At 41.7% G+C, this 15,181-nt stretch overlaps 1 protein-coding gene across 3 annotated transcripts in view; it reads left to right on the top strand.

Moving 5' to 3' along the window:
* The window catches only part of CFAP74 (cilia and flagella associated protein 74), a 194,777-nt gene that overhangs the window by 139,417 nt on the left and 40,179 nt on the right, over window positions 1-15,181 (top strand). Inside the window, exon 39 of one of the 3 annotated variants that reach the window (XM_033922643.1) lies at window positions 13,901-14,283. The exons of the other annotated variants lie outside the window; for them this stretch is intronic. The gene's annotated coding sequence lies outside the window, so the exon portion shown is untranslated. Of the gene's footprint in view, window positions 1-13,900; window positions 14,284-15,181 lie in introns of those variants that run through there. 3 annotated transcript variants of the gene reach the window in all.

The raw sequence follows: 15,181 nt of genomic DNA on the forward strand, positions 1-15,181 counted from the left end.
TGGGAGGGAGGGAAGAGAGAAATGCTGATCCATTGGTTCCTCCTATTATGGTCAGCAACTGCTTGAAGAAGAATTTGCACAAGACAGGAGGAAAGCTGAAAAAAGAGAAACTGGAACCAACTTAATGGAAAAAAATCTCCAGATTTGATATGGTTTTATAATAAAGCTAATTTGCATTGAATGATAACAAGAGATTTGAATTATAAAATGTAGGCTTCTTTAGTTAATGCAGATCTCAAAATATACCATTCATATTCGGTCTATTCAAGAACCCAGACATTCAGAGGAGAAAAAGCCTCAGTTATAAGGAGCCCCACCCTGGGTTTTTGTTTTGTTTTTGGTTTATTTTTAATCTTTATTCATTTTAAAACTTTCAATAAGTGTGATACAATATACAATCAATTTCATTTAACATCACTTAAAACTCTTACAGAATTCCTTCAAAAGCAATTACCCTCCCTCCCCTACTGTCATTTCCTCATTCAAAGACCTTAAGTATCCCACCCTCCCCCTGGATGTGTACAATCAGCTTAAGAAAAGAAAAATATTATCAGTCCTTACAGTATTTTTCTAATGGTCCCCAAACCATCCTAAATTTATTTAAATGCCCCTGCTGTATGGCCAGAATATGTTCCATTTTGTAAATGTGACATAAAGAAATCCACCAAAAGGTATCATTTAAACCAGGGGTCTCAAAGTCCCTCCTTGGGGGCCGCAATCCAGTCGGGTTTTCAGGATTTCCCCAATGAATATGCATGAGATCTATGTGCATGCACTGCTTTCAATGCATATTCTTTGGGGAAATCCTGAAAACCCGACTGGATTGCGGCCCTCAAGGAGGGACTTTGAGATCCCTGATTTAAACGATTCCAATTTTTTCAATTTTTCGTAATATGTTGTATGGCAACCCCTGTCATGATGAGTAAGACTTTATTATGATTAGATGATATTTGACTCTTAACTCTCATTGACATCCCAAACAGAATAGTATCATATGACAATGCCACTGGATTTTCTATCAGATTATTAACTTGGGTCCATATAGATTTCCAAAAATTAAGTATTAAAGGACAATAGAATAGAAGAACCCCTGTTGAACCACTCTGGGGAACATAAAACAGGTAGGCTCGTCAGCCATCAGCTGAAAAAACTCTACTTCCATGCATTACTCAATGTTCAAGCATTTCAAATTACATTTGTACAGCTCTAATACATATCATTATCTAACTCTAATGCATATGAAATTCACTATCTAATTCCTAATTCGCAATATAAACATTTGCTGAACATGGTCTGGGCAGTTCTCCCAGACATGCATGTAACACAGAATTCTGTAGTTATGCACATCACTTGGTGTACTTAGGCGCCAACAGTTATGCCTAACTGCTGGCATCTAAATTTACATGTGCTAATGCCAACTTACACTCAGAGTTGGCGTTAGGAGGAAGCAAACAGAGCAGCTGCCCTGGGCCCCACCTCTCCAGGGAGCCCTGTGGGCCAGAATGTCCTTCCCTTCTCCCCCCCCTCACCAGTAAAAATACAAGGAGGTCACTGGGGCGGCAGCAGTTCTCTAATGCTGCCCACCACCTCAGTGCTGTTCCTCTGTGGCGGTCCACCCACATGGAAACAGGTAGTTGCATCAGAGAGGGCGGTCCACGTAAAGGAATGGTGCCAAAGAGGCTGTGGGCAGAGCTTACTGCTGCGCCGGTGACCTCCTTGCATTTTTACATGTGAGGGGGGCTTCAGAAATGGGTGGGGAGAAGGGAAGAACTGGTCCATGGGGGGACCCAGGAGCAGCTGATTTTAAAAGTGAAGGGAGGGATGCTGGATAGGAGGGCATTTGGTTGACCAGGGGGGGTGGGGAGGGAAGGAGGGAGGGAGGAAGAAGGGAGAGATGCTGGATAAGAGGGCATTTGATGGGTGGAGAAATCGGGGGTTAGGGCAGGGAGGAGAGGGATTGGAGGGGTTCCTCCTTAATTTCTGCCCTGGGCCCCAGCATGTCTAACACCGACCCTGCCTATGCTAGTTTTCTACAAAGGCACATTGACGCTCGGATGCTGTAACAGAATTGGCATACGGCATTGGAGTGCTCATCCCCTGTGTGTACCTGGTAGAACCATAGAAATGACAGTAATGATAATAATATGTGTCCAACTCATCATCACTCTTCAGCTGAACTGGTAGAGTCTTTAACGAGATAAGCTTCATTTTACTAAGTAAGCATTGGTGAAAATTTAAGGTTTTCACCAAATGTGTTGTCAAAATACAAACAGTAAAACCTAAACACAAATTTTCTCAACACCCTTCAAGAGTGAAGTAGTTTTTTAGGATCTCATACGTAGACCAGATGTATAATCAAAAGCTAAACATGTTAAAACTTATTTTAAATGCTGGATGAAATAACTCAGCCTGATTAGCAGTGAAGCCACATAATCCAAGCTTATCCAATGCCGTGTCTCATTTTTCAAGAATTGGTGCCCATAGACTTCAGTGACATCATAATCTCTAGTAGGAAGATATTTAGCACTTGAGCCATCTCCACAGAAGCAGAGGAGTGTGTAACATAGTGGTTAGGGTTACAGCCTCAGCACCCGAGGTTAGGGGTTCAAACCTTACGCTGCTCCTTGTGGCCCTGGGCAAGTCACTTAATCCTGTGAGCCTGCTGGGAAATGCTTGAGTACCCGTGGTATTCCTAGCTAATCTTGTGTAAACTACATAGAACCTAAAGGTAATGCGGTCTAGAAATGGATTTTTATGTTTATGTTCGACTCCTACTCCTGCTATTAAAAGCATAAGCATAAGAACATAAGAATCGCCGCTGCTAGGTCAGACCAGTGGTCCATCGTGCCCAGCAGTCCGCTCCCTCGGTGGCCCCCAGGTCAAAGACCAGTGCCCTAACCGAGACCAGCCCTACCTGAGTTCCAGTTCCACAGAAACTTATCTAACTTTGTCTTGAATCCCTGGAGGGTGTTTTCCCCTATGACAGCCTCCGGAAGAGCGTTCCAGTTTTCCACCACTCTCTGGGTGAAAAAGAACTTCCTAAATTCTCTACTCTGAATCTAATATACTGGTAAATATAACATAGATCCAGGACAAAGATATAAATATCTAAGTATAATTTACCATATATTACAATGTAAGTTCTTGTTTTGAAGCTATATTTTTTTTTGGTATATTCAACCCCACCCCAAATTGTTTCCGATTCCAACTCCACAACTCTGACTCCACAGCCCAGCTTAGAACAAACCTTGTGGAATATCGTGTACTTTTAACATTTGTTTAATTTCGGGGGGAATTCATCAAAGAGTGCTAAATGCGTTAGTGTGTGCTATTGCACCCTTTGATGAATTTCCCCCTAAATATTGAAGTGAACCAAAAGAGTTGTCTGCTGTTCGATTAACAGCTGCTGAGTCTCACCTCCTGTTGATCACTGGAAAATCCTCATTGTTCAAATGCTAATTAAAGGCAAATACAGAGTCCTAAGGTCCTGATTGTAATTGTTAGCTCAGAATGCATTTTTGTGAGGGCTCATTGCAATGCCCCAATAGCAGGTTGATTTAATGCGAGAATATAACTTTTCTAAAAATGTTAAATGTCTGGTAACCAGTGGGCAGCAATTTTTTTCCACAGTGAAAAATGTCAATATGGCTCACCTACTTCACTTTCAGCTGCTGTTACACTGGACAGTAGAGTTCCACAAGTATTATCCCCTCTTCTATTTAATACTTTTTTAGTCTGTTAGCAACTTTAATCCAGGACCATAACATAAAAATGTTCTAATCTTCCCAGTGCAACCGCATTTTATAAATCTAGCTCCTCTTCAATCTTGCACAGTATCGATTGCGTCCTGGCTTTCATCTCATGGACTTGTCTTGAATCCAAATAAACACAGGCTTTTTTTTTGGTTCCTATAATTCTAATAAATCTTTTTGGAACAAATTTAGGCCTCCTTTTATCGAGCCATAGTAGGGTTTTTTTAAATCATGTAGTAAGATTTATGGTGTACTAATCAGTTACATAAACAAATACGTGCCTGTTAGTTTCCTAGGGAAGACCATAATATCTCATCCAGGTTCAGCTAGCTTTGCTTACTTACACGACGCAGAGACTCAGGCGTTATGAAATACTTTTATTATGAAAATAGAAAAATATAGTTCATAAGCCAGCAGCAATAACTATTATTGTTCACAAAATATCTGAATACATATATGAAACTCAGTACATAATTATTACAACACACTTGCTAGATAAATAAGTAAAACTAATTCTTACACTCTAAATAATTCCTTATAATAATAATTCCTGATTAGCAGCAAACTATTACAGTTATCACCAAGAGTAGCTTTACAAATCCTTATCCTATAGACCAGGGGTGTGCAACCTGTGGCCCGAGGGCCACATGTGGCCCCGTGAAGTATTTTGTGTGGCCCTGGTCGAGGGTGATGCAGTGTTTTCCTCTGCTGCCCCTTGGTGTGTACCATCTTGCCGGCTCCCTCCTATGTCTTGCTGCAGCTTTTGCACATTTGTGCGGCCCCAGAAACATTTTTTTCAGCCATTGCGGCCCAGTGAAGCCAAAAGGTTGGACACCCCTGGGTTAAACTGTTCCTGTGTGGTGTAAGAATCTGTCCACTGATGCAAAAAGGTGTCTCTCCACTGGTGCACTTGATGGAAGGCTCGTATTCTTCAGAATAAACACTTCTTTCACAGTTGGATAGTGCTGGAGACTGGATATATCATGTGCAGAGATCTAGTTCCGACTGCACAGTGTTGTCCTCTTTATTTGATTCATAGAATCAGAAGAAGCTGGTGTCTTCACTGGAAGATTGTGCTGTATTAGGAATTGTGTTTGCAGCATCAGCCCGAGCCTGCATTGCACGCATCAGCAAGTATTTGGCATGAGCTCTGGCAGCATCTGACTGGATCCAGCACAGCTTGAATTGTGTATGTGAAACACTTGCTACTATCAAAACACCCTTAGCTTCATGTTGACCAAAGCACTTAATGATTCCATTCATTAACCGATGAGCATTTTGAAATGTTTTTAATGCTCAGAGCCATTAAGAAACACATTTGAAAATAAAGTATGTTTCATATGTTGTAATGTTCATATAGTTCATATAGATATAATTAATAAACAAAGTAACTATTAATTATCTAGTTAATTTATTTTAGTAACTAGTAAAGTAACTATTTACATTTAGTGATGAGTAACTGAAGTTAGTAACTAGTTACTTTTTATCCAATATAACTAGTGACAGTAACTAGTTACATTTTTACAGTAACTAGCACAGTGAGACCCTGTACATTGTGACATGATCTCAATTCCTTAGTTTTTGCCGGGAGAAGCTTAGGGGAGACTAAGGATACAGGTTTTCAGGGATGGTAGGTGTGGGAGGTTTGATTCAGATAGGGGGTTTTAGGGATTTTACTGATGCTTTCATGGTCTATTGCACATTTATTTGGAAGATCTACAACTGTGCAACTTTATACTATATATTTTTTCAATGTGTTCCATATGCCAGATTTCATACATACAGTTTGTGATCTGGGGTGGAGCTGAGCACCCTGGATACTTCATGTTTTATTACATTTTTATTTATTACTGGAGGGTTTTCTGCTGTGGGTAATGGTATGGAAGGAGGGAATAAAACAGGGGAAACAAATCCACAAACTCAAATACATAAAGTAAGAAGTGGAATTGTCCTAATCAGACAATTATGTGGGTAATGGTGCTGCATAATAGAATAGTGTCCTGGAACGTAGGGGTATTGTGTCCCTAGCAAAATGCACAAAAATATTGACTTCACTTAAGAAGAAAGGGGTTAAATGTGAGCTGTTTCAACTAATAGCCAATCTGTCGATCAAATCAGGAAAGATTCTGGAAGACTAGAAAGTGGCGAATGTTACGCCGATCTTCAAGAAAGGATTGAAGGGAGATCCGGGAAACTACAGACCAGTGAGTCTGACTTCGGTACTGGGAAAAATGGTAGAGGCGCTGATAAAGGACCGCATCATTGATCACCTTGATGGACACAAACTGATGAGGACCAGCCAGCACGGCTTCAGCAAAGGAAGATCTTGCTTGACAAAACTTACTGCACTTCTTAGAAGGAGTAAATGGGCAGATAGACAAGGGTGACCCGGTCGACATGGTATATCTAGATTTTCAGAAGGCGCTCGACAAGGTCTCGCATGAACGTCTACTTTGAAAAATTGCGAGCCATGGAATCGAGGGTGATATACTAACATGGCGGATAGGAATCAGAGATTGGGGGTGAATGGACAATACTTGGACTGGAAAAGCGTCATGAATGGAGTGCCGCAGGGTTCGGTGCTTGGGTCTGTGCTTTTCAACATATTTATAAACGACCTAGAAATTGGCACGACGAGTGAGGTGATTAAATTTGTGGATGATACAAAATTATTCAGAGTAGTAAAGACACAGAAGGATTGTGAAGACCTACAAAGAGACATAAATACACTTGAGGAATGGGCCATGAAATGGCAAATGAGGTTCAACGTGGATAAGTGCAAGGTGATGCATGTCGGTAACAAAAATCATTTGCACGAATACAGGATGCCCAGTGCTATACTCAGAGAGAGACCCCAGGAAAGAGACTTGGGAGTACTTGTAGACAAGTCAATGAAACCATCTGCGCAATGCGCAGCAGCGGTGAAAAGGGCAAACAGAATGTTAGGAATGATTAAGAAGGGGATCATGAACAGATCTGAAAAGGTTATCATGCTGTTATACTGGGCCATGGTATGCCCCCACCTGGAATACTGCGTCCAACACTGGTCGCCTTACATGAAAAAGGACATAGTACTACTCGAAAGGGTCCAGAGAAGAGCAACAAAAATGGTTAAGGGACTGGGGAAGTTGCCGTACATTGAGAGGCTAGCGAACCTGGGCCTCTTCTCCCTTGAAAAGAGGAGACTGAGAGGGGACATGATCGAAACATTCAAGATATTGAAGGGAATTGACTTAGTAGAGAAAGAGAGATTGTTCACCCTCTCCAAGATGAAGAGAAAAAGAGGGAACTCGCTAAAGTTAGAAGGGAAAAGATTCTGTACAAACGTAAGGAAGTTCTTCTTCACCCAGAGAGTGGTAGAAATCTGGAACACTCTTCCGGAGGCTGTCATAGGGGAAAGCACTCTTCAGGGATTCAAGAAAAGGTTGGATAAGTTATTGATGGAACAGAACATACGCAGGTAAGGCTAGACTCAAATAGGGCACTGGTCTTTGATCTAAGGGCACCGTGTGAGCGGACTGCTGGGCACGATGGACCACTGGTCTGACCCAGCAGCAGCAAATCTTATGTTCTTAAGACTGGGGCAAATATTGCTGGTCTGCAAGAAACTATACTGGCTTACAGCAAATGTAGGAAACTTCATCGAATGTGGGTGGGAGATGTACGGTATATTACTATGCTTCTGGTCACTGGAGAGGGGGGAATAGTGGTTCTCTTTATGAAAATGTTACAATACAAAGGGTAGATGTGAATCGCTTGTTCACTCTTTCCCAAAATACTAGGACTAGAGGACATGCGATGAAGTTATTAAATAGTAGATTTAAAACAAACCAGAGAAAATATTTTTTCATGCAATGTGTAATTAAACCTGGAATTTGTTGCTGGAGAATGTGGTGAAATCAGTTAGCTGAGCAGGGTTTAAAAAAGGCTTGGATAATTTCCTAAAAGAGAAGTCCGAACTAGGCCATTATTGAGATGTCTTGGGGAAATCCCCTGCTTATTCCTAGGATAAGCAGCATAAAACCTGTTTTACTACTTGGGATCTATCTAGGTACTTGGGACCTGAGTTGGCCACTGCCACTGTTGGAAACAGGACACTGGGCTTGACGGGCTTTCAGTCTATCCCAGTAAGGTAATTCTTAGGTTCTTCTGAATTAGTCAAGAGAGATGACAAAGGCCCTTATCTTCTTTTGAAGAAAAAAAAATTCCATTTATTAGCAGTATATGGGCCTACACTATATGATATGTTAAAAGTTTTATTAGACTCCTGATGCGTCTGTCTTGAGCAGAGCCCTGGGAACCTCATAATATTAGGAGATATGAACTTAGTATTAGACTCAACCTTAGTCCTTTCTGGAAAAGGTTTTAATTCAGGAGAGGGATCCCTCTCAGTGTTTGACTTCTTTGGACTTGGTAGATCCATTGAGATTATTACATCCAGTAGAGTGAGACTATGCACACCTCTCCATGGCCCACAATACTCTCTCATGCATTGATTACATTTTGGTCAAACGAGATATGTTTCCCTCGGTGACTGAGGTGATAACGGGCCCTAGAGGAGTGTCTGATCACTTGATGATCTGGGTGGATCTGGAACCATCCCCCTTATTACAAATCTCTGGGACAGTGATTTATCTAGCAGAGGATAAAGATTTTATACAATATCTTCATAGATGGGAGGATTACATGTTTCATAATCAAGTTCATCAAAACCAACCCTCCCTGTTCTGGAATTCTGCAAAAGCGATCCTCAGAGGTGATATTATCACCTAAATTAGTGCCCATAATAAGAAAATTGCATCAGCTTTAGTAAGATTGAAGTCCCAATTGAAAGGTGCTAGAAAAGCTTATATAAACCACCCTTGTTTGTATCACAGAGAATGTTCTCTCCTTACAGTAGTGTCTCCCAAACTTTTTTTTAGCTCTGGCACACTAAACGGAGCAAATGTTTTTTGCGGCACATTATAATTGAAATGATAAAATTGCAAAACCAACAACAAATTAAATTTCAAGAGTTATTTATTTTAAATTCTTTAAGCTCTGTATGGGTAATTGTATCAACAGTGAAACTAAAGTAGATAGAATTGAATTGCTAATCAGTGCTATGGATGTGCTTGTTTTTGAGTGCAAATTAACTCAAAACGCAGCTCGATAGTCAACAAGCAAGCACGCATTTCATCATCCACCAATTCTGCAGTCATTCTCTTTTTTTATTTAATTTCTGTTAGAGCTGAAAATTCAAGTTCGCAAAGATAAGAAGCTTCAAACGGTAACAAGGCCTTGACTGCTTTGTTGCTCTAGTTAGGATAACTACTGTATAAAAAATAAAAATAAAATTACTTGCCGTTAGTTTTCAAGGACCAATCACATCAAAGAATGATGCTTGTCTGGGCGATTGTATCCTTATGCACACAGAGGTTCATAAAATATACGACATATATGTCATCTATTCTAGTGTATACTTATGAAGGGAATTTTTTTATAATAAAGTAGAATTCTGGAATCTCTTGTGGCACACCTGGAAAATCTTCAGGGCACATCACTGTGCCATGGCACACAGTTTGAGAGACACAGGTTACATTAAATTCCTTATTTTATGAGAGAATGACCCAATGTATAAGGCTGAGCGTTCTCTAAGGTAAAACCCTGTGTGCGCGCGCACACATACACACACACACAAACCTAGCCTGGGCACACTCTGAAGGTGAACAGGCTCTGAGTCTGTTGCTTCATAGGCTGTTAAAGAAGCAAGGTTTCTTGGTTTTAAATATAATGTCTATAACTGGGCCTAGGATTGCCGATTTCCAAGTGCTAGCTCTGTTCTGACGCTGCCACACCCCAAACACAGGGTTCAACAGTCTTTTAGTTAACCAGGTCTGGCTTCAGCCAGACCTTAGAACCAGTGGCGTAGTAAGGATGAGTGGCATCTGGGGCGATGGCGCCCCTCCCCTGCCTCGCACGTGCCCCCTTCCTTTTTCCCCCCATACCTTGTTAACTTCTCCAGCAAGAGCATGCTGCCCACATCGGTGTTGGCTCGCCCGTTGACATCACTTCCTAGGCATGGGTCTTGGAAGAGATAACATAGTAACATAGTAGATGACGGCAGATAAAGACCCGAATGGTCCATCCAGTCTGCCCAACCTGATTCAATTTCAATTTTTTCTTCTTAGCTATTTCTGGGCAAGAATCCAAAGCTCTACCCGGTACTGTGCTTGGGTTCCAACTGCCGAAATCTCTGTTAAGACTTACTCCAGCCCATCTATACCCTCCCAGCCATTGAAGCCCTCCCCAGCCCATCCTCCACCAAAGAGAGTCAAAGAGAGTGCCGATGCTGACACGGACAGCAATTCTGTCAAATTTTGAAGATTCCACTGCTCGGCCCATTACTTACCTATTATTCAGAGGTGGTGCAACAGGAAATTTTTCTTCTCCATGCAAACCAGGCCTTAATAACGTTAATCCCAAAACAAAGTCTTCCCCGGGAGATGGCAGATTCTTATTGTCCAATATCAGCTTTGATTTTTAAAAATTTCTCTAAAATTCTTGCAGCTAGGCTGGCCCCATTGCTATCAACAATGATAGGAGAATATCAGATAGGATTCATGCAGGGTCGTCAATCGGTCCTCAATATTCATAAGTTACTTTTAGTAATATCACATTTTGTAGCTCATAATATCCCATCACTAATTGTCAGCCTAGATGCGGAGAAGACATTTGATAAGATGATGTGGCCTTGTTTTGTTTCAAACTCTTGCAGCTTATGGCTTTGACGAATAGTTCTTGCAGAGTAATACAGGCAGCTCTCAGCTCAAGTTTTAGTTAATGAGTTACAAACTGCCTCATTTCTCAGACAGGGCTGTGCCTTGTCTTCTCTCTAGAATAGAGGTCTGCACAGGAACGGGGATCGCGGGAATCTCACGGGTCCCGTGGGAGTCCTGTGGGAATCCCCCCCTAACCCACGGGACTCCCACAGGGACCCCTTTCTGGCCCACGGGACTCCTACAGGGACCCCCCTCTAGCCAACAGAACTCCCACGGGGATGGAAGGCTTTCGAAGCAGGGTTCGTCCATATAATATAATGGACACGTCAGCCTTAGTAAAAGAGGGGGGTTTATAAGTTAATTACCTGAACAGAAAACGAAAAAAAGGGTTCCACCAAAGAGATTCTACAAGGAAAACAGCAGCGCAAACACAAAAGAAACTGTGGAATTGATGATCTTGTCAGAAGTAATTGCTGCTTTTTATGGGGATGGGCGGGGATGGAGGTAATTCCTTGCGGGGATAGGTGGGGACGAAGAGGATGCTGGCGGGGACGGGCGGGCTGGGTGAAATTTCTGTCCCCGCGCAACTCTCTACTCTAGAACCATTATTAGTCCTTATTAGGAGCACATGGGAGATAGATGGCATTTCACTTCATGGAAAATGATTTCAAGTGTTGGCATTTGTAGATGATCTCCTGGTAATGCTGACAGAGCCGGAGAATTCTTAAAAATCTTTGTTAACCATACTTACTGAGTACAGTAACCTCTCAGGTTTTACTCTTAAGTTATAGAAATTAAAGGCTCTTCCAGGATTATCTGAGGTAAGGGTGGTTCTTTATGGTATAAAGATTCACTTGTTTTTAACATGATACAAGTTCCCCATTGGTTATGTATCTTTCAAATGCTTCCACTGTTCTTAAAGTATAGAGATGAAAAGAAACTACACAGACTTGTTACAACAATTTCTATGGAATGCAATGAGAGAAAGGTTAACACTCAAAGTACTTCAGACTCCAGTGGAATTGAGAAGGATGGGCTTGTTGAACTTATTTATTTGACTGTGGTCTGTGGTATGTGACATGTAAATGACTGGTTTCATAATAGGTCAGACTTTTCAATCACAGATGTCGGGGGAGAGGGGGGGGGGTGAAACACCTAGTGCCAACAGCTCATTTTGCACGTCTGCTGCATATAGGTTAGGGAGGGGATATTCATCATCTACCTTGCAAACTTTACCCTTTATGAGCACCTACAGAGCCTTATGGGGCTGGATTTGCAAACATTATAACTTTTCAGCCCAAACCACTCGATACCTGCCTATCTGTGGCAACCCGGCCTTTTTGCCAGGCTTAGCTGCTGGAGTCTTTTCGAGATGACAACAATTAGACATCTGCTTATATACTGCAGGTTGTTATTGAAGAGGGTAAGATGAAATCTTTTTTTTTTTTTTTACCATACCATACCATACAATTTATTATATCCCGTGAATTTCAACAAGGATTTATAGCAGCTTACAATAAGATTCCTAAATTTTCCAGTATAATTACAGTAAGATTCTTAGATTACAATTGAATGACAGTCATGAGAATTAAAAAGAAAAGAGCTAAGTCTTTAACATTTTCCTGAAATGGTAGTAAGAATAGATCTGATGCAGATAAAGTGGTAGATTATTCCAGGTTTTGGGACCCTGAAATTTGAAGGTCGTCTCAAATAGCTTTTTCCAGTGGATTTGTTGGGGAGCAGAAAAAGGTCAGCATAAAGCCCTGTGTTGTTCTGGAATTATAGAATCAACACGGAACTTTAATTTCAGATATTAGTCCCTGAGAGTTCTCTTCATATATGGCTTTATGGACCATACAAGCAATCTTTTGTCTTTTTCATTTTTAGTACCAACATGTTATTGCAATTTTTCTAAAATTATAAGACAAAACCAATACATTAGTAAGCTGCAAACTCACAAGCCAGAGATATAAAGGAGTCGTATGAGATTAATACTCAAGTCCTTACAGAACGCATCAAGATGAAATCATTTACTGACCTGCACCCACAATTTTCCAGACCTTCTAAAGATACAGGGATGTGGCTAAGAAGGTTGGCAGCTGGGGCAATGGAGCCTGGCATCACCGGCAGCTGGGGCAATGGAGCCTGGCATCACCGCACTGTGCACCCCCTGCTCTTCCTCATGACATGAACACCCCCCTCCCTTCCCCGTGTACCTCTCAAAATGTTCACCAGCACGAACAGCATCTTTCACCTGCTGCTCATGCCGGCCTCAGCTGCCTTCCGATGTCACGTCCTGGTCCTGTGAACAAGAAGTGACATCAGAAAGGAGTTGAGGGCAGCATGATACTGTTCGTGCTGGCGAATATTTCAAGAGGTATGTGGGGACAGAGAGGAGGAGAGGTGCCAGCGCCCCTGTGAAGATGGCAACTAGGATGGCCTTCCCCCCCCCTCCTCTTACTACGCCACAACTGCAGCACTACATAGCCAGTTTGGCATGAGAAGACCTTAATGAAGATGTACAGGAGCTTATACCATGGGCTCTCAAATAAAAGTGACGTTACAATTCCATCATCGGAATTCAAAAAAGTATGGGATAAACATAGAGGATCTCTAATTAGAAAATGAAGAATGCAACTAAAGAGCTAAGGCCGGTACTGTACAGACTTGCACTGTCTGTGTCCCATACATGGTGATTTGGTGTAGGATGGGCTGGGGAGGGCATCAATGGGAAATCCAATAACTAGGAACACGAGGATGTTACAGGCCAGGCTTTATGGTAGATATCCTGCAAACAGGATGGTTGGATAGGCTGGAGGGAGCTTGGACGGTAACTTCAGCATCTGGAACCTAGGACAATCCCAGGTGGACTTTACAGTCTATGACCCAGAAATATCAAAGAAGAGACAAGTTAATTTAATCATCTATTTTTAATGGGCATAACAAATGGGCAGACTGGATGGACCGTTCAGGTCTTTATCTGCCGTCATTTACTATGTTACTATGTTACCTGGCAGAAACCCGAAGAGTAGCAACATTCCAGAGCTGAGATTGTGATGTCATAATGCCTCATTCCACCAATGCCTAAAAGCCAACCTCAGCAGTGATGTCATAATGGCTTGATTAGATGGCAACTTCAGCATTTGGAACCTAGGACAATACCAGACTTTACAGTCTATGGCCCAGAAATAACAAAGAAGAGACAAGTTAATTTAATCATGTATTTTTAATGGATATAACTAATGGGCAGACTGGATGGACCATTCAGGTCTTTATCTGCCGTGATTTACTATGTTACTGGACATTGCTGTAGAAATAGATTACACAGCATTAACTATTTGCAAATTACTTTGGACTTTTCTATGTTCTTTTTTCTGGTCGATTCAGACTCGGACAAGTTGTGTTAACCATCGGGAGACACTATATAAGTATGTGCTAAAGCTGTACATTTCCCCATCTAAAGCACACCGAGCAGTATGAGTCCAAATGCAATTCAACATACGCCTCCTTGGGCTACATGTTTTCAACTTGTGCTGAAATTCAACTTCCCTGGAGAAATTTACCGAATACAATCTCATCTCGACTTTGGAATTGTACTTTACAGTTTAACCCTCAACTTCTGTTTGGAGTGTACATTTTGGATTCACCAATGCCTGCTGGAATGAAACACTTTTTGGAATTGGCCACATTGTTTGCAATCAAGTCCATACTGACCATTTGGCTCATGCCCTCCGCACCAATGCTACAGACATTGAGAATGTATATGATCCAACAATTGCGCATAGATAGGATTTCTTTTACAGACTTCGAGTCACATCTGGGACTATTGTTTCAACAAACTTGGTCTCCATTCTGGGACACATTGACACCTCCAGTGCATAGTAGAAGTTTGAATCATGGCATATGTTGCATATAGTATCTCTGGTATAAGGGTCCTGTCAGCATCAGTGGTAGGGAGGGTGGAGGTTGGTGCGGTTCAAGTGGAGTCAAACTCAAAATATCATTGTATATAATGTGGGATATGAGTGGTTCATTTGTATTGGGGGGGGAGGCGGTTGTCAATTTGACATGTACATGGCATGACTGTTCGTTTATTGATGCTTTGAATAAAAATTATTGAACATAAATTTTGACTCTGATTCTATAAAAGATTCCTAAAGTTAGGCACGTAGATTGGTGCATCTAGTATTAAAAAAGCTTAATAAGTGCCAATAACTGACAATTAACATCTCATAATTGGCTTAAGTTAAAATTAATTGGGTGGCAGGTGCCTTCTGTTTTCAGGTAGGCGCCTAGTCCAAGGTGCCTACTAGAAAGTGGGCATGGTTAATGATTAAGGGTGGGTCATGGGTGTATTTTGCATATAGATGCCTAAGCTAGACTTAGGCGTCTAACTTAGGCTCCGGTATGGAGGCCAAGAAAACCCTGGCTTCAATAGGGAGCACCTAAGGTTAAGGCACCTAAGTTGAGTTTAGGCTCCACTAGGCGTGATTCTATAAACGATGCATAACTTAAGATTAATAAGAGCCGTGTTTCGTGGCACCTATGTTTTAGGCGCTGTTTATAGAATCAGGACCAGTGGCATAGTAAGGGGGGGCAGTCCGACCCGGGCGCCTGTACCCCCCCTCCTCTCCCCCTCCCTCCTGTTCCTTCCTTGCCCCCCCCCCA

Source organism: Geotrypetes seraphini, chromosome 15, assembly GCF_902459505.1.
Source record: "Geotrypetes seraphini chromosome 15, aGeoSer1.1, whole genome shotgun sequence".
Taxonomy (NCBI): Eukaryota; Metazoa; Chordata; class Amphibia; order Gymnophiona; family Dermophiidae; genus Geotrypetes; species Geotrypetes seraphini.